Genomic DNA, 9,035 nt, shown 5'->3' with positions numbered 1-9,035 from the left:
CTTGGATGTTGTTAGTCATATATTAAGAACACGTAGTGTCTTTCCTTTCTTTTATACTTTCTTCTGTACACAGGAAATTTCCTACTTTATTTTTCTCACTTTCTGTATTTGATTGTTGTAGCTGTTTAGCTATGATTCTTACTGACAATTAACTTTATTAAAAATGATCACACATGCTGAATTTACTTGTGGTTTTGGTTTTCGGGAAGCCACATAGGTCTAAGAAAGCTATATCTAAAACCTAATTTACTTGTTTACCTTTGGATTTCTACTTTAAATATAAGACCCGTATAATTAAATTGAGTATATACAACTCCCACTCCCGTAAATAACGAAGAACACGTGTAAAAATTAAATCTAGTGTCCGGCCTTTTCAGTAACCATAAGAGAGTTGCTAAACTAAAAGTTATGTAAATATTCGTCCTTTATCTTACGTAATAGTTTTTTTGCTTTATCAAATGCCTCTCATTTTCCATTCCTATAGTTTCAATTGCTTCAATATTTTGGTAAATTCATGTAATCAACAAGCACTTTTCTTATTTATTTATTTTTATCTACGGAAGTCATTTTACTCTATTCTTGAGCTGGTGTCATGATTCTCATGAATGATCAGCAGTCTTGAGAGGTCTGTAGTAACGAGTGGATGAGACTGATAGCAGCGCACACTATTTTCGACAAATGTCAAGTTATCCTCTTCATAAACGTGAACCAAAGGTTTGTTCAGTTAAGTTTTAAGCCTAATTTAATATATTTCTCGAAAATCATTAATGACGTTTTTTTAAGCAGTGAATTTCCTGCATGTGGACGTGAAAGAACCGTCTTCCTGGATTAGCCAAACGGTTTAGTATTTCCAAGTTGAGGTATCCAGTAGCATGTTATAATTGGTTTTTACATCTGACCTATCTGCTCTAATTGGTGCTTTTACATATCTATCAATAAAAATTTTCCTTTTTTTTATTGTGGCTCTTGGTGAGCCTAATAATATTTGTACGTAATGCATAGCTATTGTATACACCCCGTTACTAGGACTGTTGTAAAATATCAGTGACATGCTTAGCAAGGCTAAGACAGGTCTCACTGCTTGGAAAGTTGATTCCTTCCATCTTTCGATCTTGATAGCATAGAACGAAGTTTATTTTCTCAATCCCACTTCGATCTGAGGTTATTTATCTCTGATATTGTGGTATTATGTTCAGTTTCCTTTCTTTTCCTTGTAGGTCTAAAACCCGAAGCTTCATGAAAAAGTATTTTAGTACCATCATGTTTCTATGGCTCGGTAATCTTAAGCCTGGGTCACACATTGGCGATTTCAAACCGCGCAAGTAATAACGGCCGAAATTTTGCTCATTGCGACTGCACCACGCTCTCATTACAACCAATTCCACGTAATCGGCATAAATCGTAACGAAGTCGCCGAGTTTGACGACTTTGCGCCAGTGGTGGCGCCTTGCATAGTCGCCGTCATTCCAGGACTACTGTCAAAAGTTGCCATGTCATGGGGCAACATGCAACAATTTCGTAATGGCCTCTCGACTTACAGCATTTGATTACCCAAGTTGTAACTAGCAATGGCGAGTTACGGCATTCAGTACAACATACGCTATGTGTTTGGCAAAACCACAACGTGCGCAGTAGATCTGCGCAGTGGGTCAGAATGTGTCAAGGGCGTCGGCAGCATAGATACAGATTATGGTCGACAACCTATAAATACAGTTGCAGGGCTTAATTAATTACATACAGATGCCTCGGTTTTCAATTTTGATTAAAATATTTTTTGGATTCAAGATTTCCTGTATTCGTGATATTTGAGAACTTCTGATGTAAGTAATTATGACAATGAATACAACTCAAACGAAAATGAAAATTTATTCGGTAATATAAATAAAGGTGAAATTTAACTTTTATTCACGAAATTTACAGTTTTTCAACATGATTTTCTTTTGAGTTCACCGCAATCAAAGTCAATTTATTAGCATGTTCTGGAGTATAAGAAATGAGAAGGCATTTTCTATTTTGAGTAAAATGTATATTGCATTAAAGATTTTCAGAAGGTATTCTTGATGTAATTTGAGAACTTCAGATATAGATAAATATGACACTGGATACTACTTAAAAATACATTTGATATTATATAAGTATTTTTTAATTTTAAGTTTTATTTAGGAAATTTGTAAAGATTTTCCGAAGTATGAAAGGCATTTTTTAATCGCTTTATTATATCATTGATTCCTACCAATGAACGAAGCCTGCAGGGGAGTTTACATAATCACGAGGACGACCTCATGTCACCGAGTCCTCTCGATCTGCCTCACTCCCGGCAGTTGGATTTTTTTCTTATTTTAATCAAAATTACGTTGTGCAACACACAAGCGGCCAACACCAAGGACTCGATACGATCAAGAAGATTTATGAGGGTCTGTAACACTGAATCTATAGCAGATAAATGGGAAATATTGATATAGTCATTAGACTTTGTAGTATATATATATTTATATTATTAATTATATATATCATAGACTTTATTAATTATATAAAAATTAATTATAATATATTATTTATATATATATCTATATTATATATATATATATATATATTATAGCGTTTCCGAAGTATTGGCGGTTTACTAGTAACCTCGAAAAATAGAAGACTTGTAGGAGGAAGTACATCTCAGGTGGTCCTTAAAATACTTTTATTACAACGTTTCAAAACACAAAGGTTTCATTTTCAAGCTGTAAAGACATCAAACAATAAAATTAATATTAAAAGCGCTAAATTACAAATAAAAGGCATAATACATTATAAAAGACAAGATAAAAAAAAAAAAATTAAAACTAGTTAGCAGAACCAACCATCAAGAGAGAAAGGAAGGACAGAAGTCAGAAGGAACAAACCAGAAATGACCGGCAACAGCTCACGTTAGGTAAAGAGTTGTCGAGGAAGACTGCGTGTTCAATTGAGGAACAAGCTGTTTAATAAACAAGGATTCCAGAATTGTCAGTAGTTTGCCATTCGGTGCCCGTCCCAATATTTCAAAATCTTTGTATTGTATATTCAGCTTGCATTTATTAGCGTGTTGTCTGATATTAGAAAATTCTGGATTAGCAAGTTTGTTACCAGTTCTATAGCTAACGCCCTTATGGCAATCAATTCTGACCCTCAGTAACCTCTGTGTGGATCCCACGTAGGTCCCCAGATTACATCTAGGGCAATTAAACTTGTACACAACACATGAGGTCATCAAAGGGTCAAGTTTATCCTTGAATTTAAACAAACTACCTAAACTGAGTGGGTTTGTTGGGATGATATTAAATCTAATAGCTGGTATATAATCAAATATGAGTTTTCTTAGTGCATCGTAGAAATTTTTGTCATGGATTAAAGGTACATTTGCATAAAATGGAAGCTTAGGCACAGTAGGTAAGGAGACTTTTGGGATAAAAACGTTATTAAGAAGTTTACGAACATACCCGTGAAAAAGTGTAGTGGGAAAATAATTGTTGGTAAAATATTGACGTAAAAAGTTGATTTCTTCGTGAAAAAATTCCCAAATAGATGTCAATGAAAAGGCACGATGAAGTAATGTGGATAAAGAATTTAATTTAAAACCATAAAAACAGTGACTATAAAAATTTGAACTAATCCTGTAAAAGTTCCCTTCCTGTAAACTGAAGTATTAAAATGATCATATTGTCGTAAGACTAAAACATCTAAGAATGGTAGTTTATTATCACTTTCGCACTCCATAGTAAATTTTATATTTGGGTGTGCCGTATTAATGAAATGAAGAAACCTTTCAGCATCGTACTTGGATTTAAAAAGCGCGAAGGTATCGTCAACGTACCTTTTGTAGAATAGCGGATGGTAACTCAAAGGACAGGTGTCTAAAAAATGCTCCTCCAGGGAGCACATAAAAATGCCTGCAAATATGGGCCCTAATGGAGAACCCATAGCCATACCATCGATTTGAGTGTAACAATTATTATTAAAAATGAAGGCAGTGTCCTGCACTGCCAGTTGCAATAGTTTCTTAAAATCAGATTTATTAAAATTATGAAAAAGGGAGTCAGTTTCAGGAAAGAGTTTATTAATAATAATTTCAATAGTCTCATTCACAGGTACATTGGTAAACAGAGACTCAACGTCATAACTGACCATAAAGAGGTCTGAGTCCTGGCTAAGTATGGCTTCTTTGAAGTTTAAGGACAAAAATTTCTACGATGCACTAAGAAAACTCATATTTGATTATATACCAGCTATTAGATTTAATATCATCCCAACAAACCCACTCAGTTTAGGTAGTTTGTTTAAATTCAAGGATAAACTTGACCCTTTGATGACCTCATGTGTTGTGTACAAGTTTAATTGCCCTAGATGTAATCTGGGGACCTACGTGGGATCCACACAGAGGTTACTGAGGGTCAGAATTGATTGCCATAAGGGCGTTAGCTATAGATCTGGTAACAAACTTGCTAATCCAGAATTTTCTAATATCAGACAACACGCTAATAAATGCAAGCTGAATATACAATACAAAGATTTTGAAATATTGGGACGGGCACCGAATGGCAAACTACTGACAATTCTGGAATCCTTGTTTATTAAACAGCTTGTTCCTCAATTGAACACGCAGTCTTCCTCGACAACTCTTTACCTAACGTGAGCTGTTGCCGGTCATTTCTGGTTTGTTCCTTCTGACTTCTGTCCTTCCTTTCTCTCTTGATGGTTGGTTCTGCTAACTAGTTTTAATTTTTTTTTATCTTGTCTTTTATAATGTATTATGCCTTTTATTTGTAATTTAGCGCTTTTAATATTAATTTTATTGTTTTACGTCTTTACAGCTTGAAAATGAAACCTTTGTGTTTTGAAACGTTGTAATAAAAGTATTTTAAGGACCACCTGAGATGTACTTCCTCCTACAAGTCTTCTATATATATATATATATATATATATATATATATATATATATATATATATAATATATATCAATTCAAGCTACAAATGTCCTTTAATATCTAAATTCACTTTACCTCCCAAATGATATATTTTTCATATATGTACCGAAGGGGAATTTTTTAATTGATAATAATTTCGTCCCCCCATGGGATCGAACCACCGTCCAAGTGGACGGGGACGAAATCAGGACGGTCAGTGACGCTATCCAATCAGCCAACAGAGACGCTATAAGTTCATATCGATTCTGACCTTACAAATCACCCTCGATCTGGATGCATTCGTAATTAGAATCGATATGAAACCCCGTCTACCATGTTGGCCAATATATATATATATATATATATATATATATTATATATATATATATATATATATATATGGAGGCATCCATGTTCACGCCTCTGTACAATCCCGTTATTACGTAATTCGGAATATTACGTAACTAAATCGTCAAAAATCGTCATGCCTTCACAGAACTCTCCGTCCTGTAAAAACCGTTAAATGTGGGTATGGTCTAAATCATCGGTGACTTGCGCGTACGACTACGTATATACGTAATCTCATCTCAGCTTACGCAATGCTGTTGTGATAGTTCATTGCGGAAGTCGTCATAGAGTCGATATCAGCTCACTCATCTTTATTTGGGGAGCCCAAGCCCCACGACTATATGAGATTGATCGCCAAACTCAGCCTTTACGACATCACGGTCTGAAATCGCCAACGTGTGACCCAGGTACGCTTGTTAGCGTCCAGCATGAGTCTATAATTATCTTTTAAAATTTCTCTTACGACTCTATAGCTCTAATAGTACTCTTTTAACCAACCAAGAGCTAGTTTAATTACCCAAGACGTGACCTGGGAAAGTACGTAGGCACCACTCATATGTTGTTAAAGGTGCGATTAGAATCTCATCGCGGTATAAGTTATCGAACGGGTGCAAAACTGTCAAATCCCTAATTCTCATACATAAGAGATCACACCAACAAGAAAAATGTTTACAGCATAGATTACCAAAGATTTGCAAAATAACTGCGAAGGCTCCAAATTATTATCAGTTGTCGATACTCAGTCTTCATTAAACAGCTAGTTCCCCAGTTAACTAATCAGACCACATCAACTTCTCTGTGACTACCTCTCGTCAGTTTCCGCTGGAACCAAGTGTCACTCAATGTTCGCCTTCTATCAATGCTCGGTGAAATTTGTTTCTTCTTATCGTGTTTTGCTTTTACACGTTATTATTTTATGTAAAGAAAAAAAAAAAAACATTTATTTTTCAATTTTAGAGTTTTGTAAATGTGACAGATATGGGCTTGAAGCATCATCCGAATAAAGTATAATGAACAAAGGAATTGTGCTTCCTATTTTCGCTTCAACGCAATAACCTTCAGTAGAGCAACTCTCCATAAGCATATACTATTTACTTAACAAGACTAGTAATCTGGTGTGAAAGTCACATAGTAGAATGTCAGCCTTGATCCCTGAAGTTACAGAATAAACACATTTATAAATTCTGATGTCATTCACCGAACCTTTATATACGTACTTATTCTGGGAAGTTGAACAAGGGGGTCAACATTGCTGAGACAATTTCTGTGGAGCGGTTGACTTAACTAAGTGATTTGTTCTTTAGGCTGTTAAATCCCTTTCTCGTTATGGAGATTGTTCCTGGATGTTTTGTAATCCTTATTCAGCACAGAAGCAGGATGCTATTCGAAATACACACACACACACGCACACACACACACACACACACACATATATATATATATATATACATATATAATGTGTGTGTGTGTGTGTGACTAGAAAGTACTATGCACATAAGAAAGACAGGGCCTTAATATCCGGGAAGCATGAGACCATGAGAAGGACAGAGGGGAATACGCAGTATTTGAAGGCTTGCTTGACGGGCTGCTGCTAAATCCTGTGCATTAAGTGGCTGTTATTGTAAAACGTGTTCTGCACAGAAGGTTTATCAAGGCTTAAACGGTTAAAATATGCAGTGCGCGTATGTGCATTATTGGTACAGTGAACCCACCCAATGAACTCTTAACCTATCGAATTCTTTTTGCTTTTTGGGGGGTAAGCTTATCACTACGGTCCCCTTCAAAGCCGAATGACAAATAAATGAACAAACATTTTCCCGTGGCGGGATTCGAGCCCACGAGCGCCAGTAAGACTGAGATTACCATTTATTCCTTCACGCTACCAAAAGGGATATAAATAAATCTGCGTCAGCTCATACATGCGTAAATCTGTCGTGTTCAAATACATTTTACTTGAGCTATGTTAGATCCTCCTCCCATCGACACGTCGTTTTATTGGTTTACTGCTTTTATATAAATATCGAGTTCACCGGCGACTTGTAGACCAAGTGATAACCTCAGTCTACCAGCGTGCTTCCTACCACAGTAGGGAAAGGCCTCTGTTTCTGATCTGGATTCAGAGGCTTTTAATGATGAGGGCATTGCAAAAAGTGTGAGGAAATCAAGTGAAGACGTTGTTGCGTCTAATATAGGACAGCCACGTAATTATATTCAATATTCATGGTAAACTTAGTTATATGCAGTGATGTTAGAATTCCATTATAACTTCCATGGCAACCGGCAACAAAGAAGAAACGAAAATATAGAATGGTCTTTTATTACTATTTCCATTATTATTATTATTATACGGCTATGGTAATTGTCACTATCACTGGTGACATTACAAGTAATACGCTGCAGCTGTCAATACTATTGATGGTGATATTTACAGATATCGGTCTCACTCTCTCTTTCTGTCTCTTGACGAGTTTTCCTCGACTACTTCCTTCCTTCCTTCTACGTGCCGAGCGGCAGTTAATCTAGCGAAGTACAGATAATTATACGTGTAATTTCTCTCCTCTTAATTGCTCGTTCTCGAGTTATAGGAAAGACGGCTTTAACCCAGAGATTGATTGACCCTATTTCTTCAGACCCTTCCCCCAACCCACACCACCTGCCTTCCCTACCCCGAGTGCTAATTGCTGGCTCTATGCCGAGTTTTTCTCTCGTTTTTAAGCCTGATAACAACCGGTAATCTGGAAATGGATCGGGTGTATGTCTCCGGCAATGGATATCAATTTAGACTGTGTATTTTCCGGGCGATCTCCGTTTTTCTTTCATTCTCTGTTGGTTCTTTCCAGTTTGTTGGCCCGTTAGTATACGGAACAGATTAGGAATAGTACGAGTATGTTAAGGCTTTGTATTTGGATGCGCTGCTCATCTTGAGGTGCAAATTGATGCTCTTTCATGTCACTGATGAAAATTCCAACAATCTTTATTTGGGATACAGCAATGGTAAAGGGGATTTGCTTTGTTGCCTGTGCATCTCTTTCACTATTCCATTCTTAGTTTATTAAGATGTTACATTTTTCTATTCACGTAAACAAAAACACGCAATCATTTTCGTTTTTTGTTCCTAATGTGTAAGAAAAGAGACGAACAACAGCAAAAGTTCTAATCGAAAAATATGACCACACGTCGTCTGTCCCTTTGGTGCTTATAATATCGCCTGTTATTATCATTATTAACTAAGCCCAAGCTGCAAGCCTAGTTGGAAAATCAGGATGTCATAAGACCAACCGATCCAAGCTGACAAACAACCAAGCATGGGAAAATAAATTGAGAGTTAAAGAATAAAATGTGTAAGAGAAATCACAACTATGAATATAATAATTAAGTGAATAAATGTAACAGTGAGACTCACGTAAGCATGTCCAACGAGGGAAAAAGAAAGAAAAAAAAACTTGTGCCGAGTGTAAACTGATCAACAAATCAGAAATCTGAATACAGAAAGAAAAACAAGTTCCAGCGAAGATGAATCAGCAATTGACGAACACAACCAACAACCTCACAATGGCCAAAGTGAACCTGAAAGTGTTCTTAAAGGGCAGTGAAGATAATGAGACCCGAGATTTACATGTAAAGTTACGTTGCCTCTCCCCGTAGACACCCTTTCGATTTTCGGTAAAAATATTTGGGATGAGGGCGCTAGCCCCATGTCCTTCAAAATGGCTGCAACCCACAATAGTCGATTATCTAACAGATACATAAAGTCAT

General features: G+C 36.2%; 1 long non-coding RNA gene across 1 annotated transcript in view; it reads left to right on the top strand.

Annotated features, from left to right (window-relative positions):
- The first annotated feature begins 625 nt into the window (after positions 1-625).
- Positions 626-9,035, top strand: part of LOC135198421 (uncharacterized) — a 185,134-nt gene continuing 176,724 nt past the window's right edge. The window contains exon 1 of the long non-coding RNA XR_010310804.1: positions 626-714. This is a non-coding gene — a long non-coding RNA (uncharacterized LOC135198421). The remainder of the gene's footprint in view (positions 715-9,035) is intronic.

This window comes from Macrobrachium nipponense, chromosome 22 (genome assembly GCF_015104395.2).
Source record: "Macrobrachium nipponense isolate FS-2020 chromosome 22, ASM1510439v2, whole genome shotgun sequence".
In the NCBI taxonomy this organism is placed as follows: Eukaryota; Metazoa; Arthropoda; class Malacostraca; order Decapoda; family Palaemonidae; genus Macrobrachium; species Macrobrachium nipponense.
This window is presented reverse-complemented; position numbering and strand designations above follow the sequence as displayed.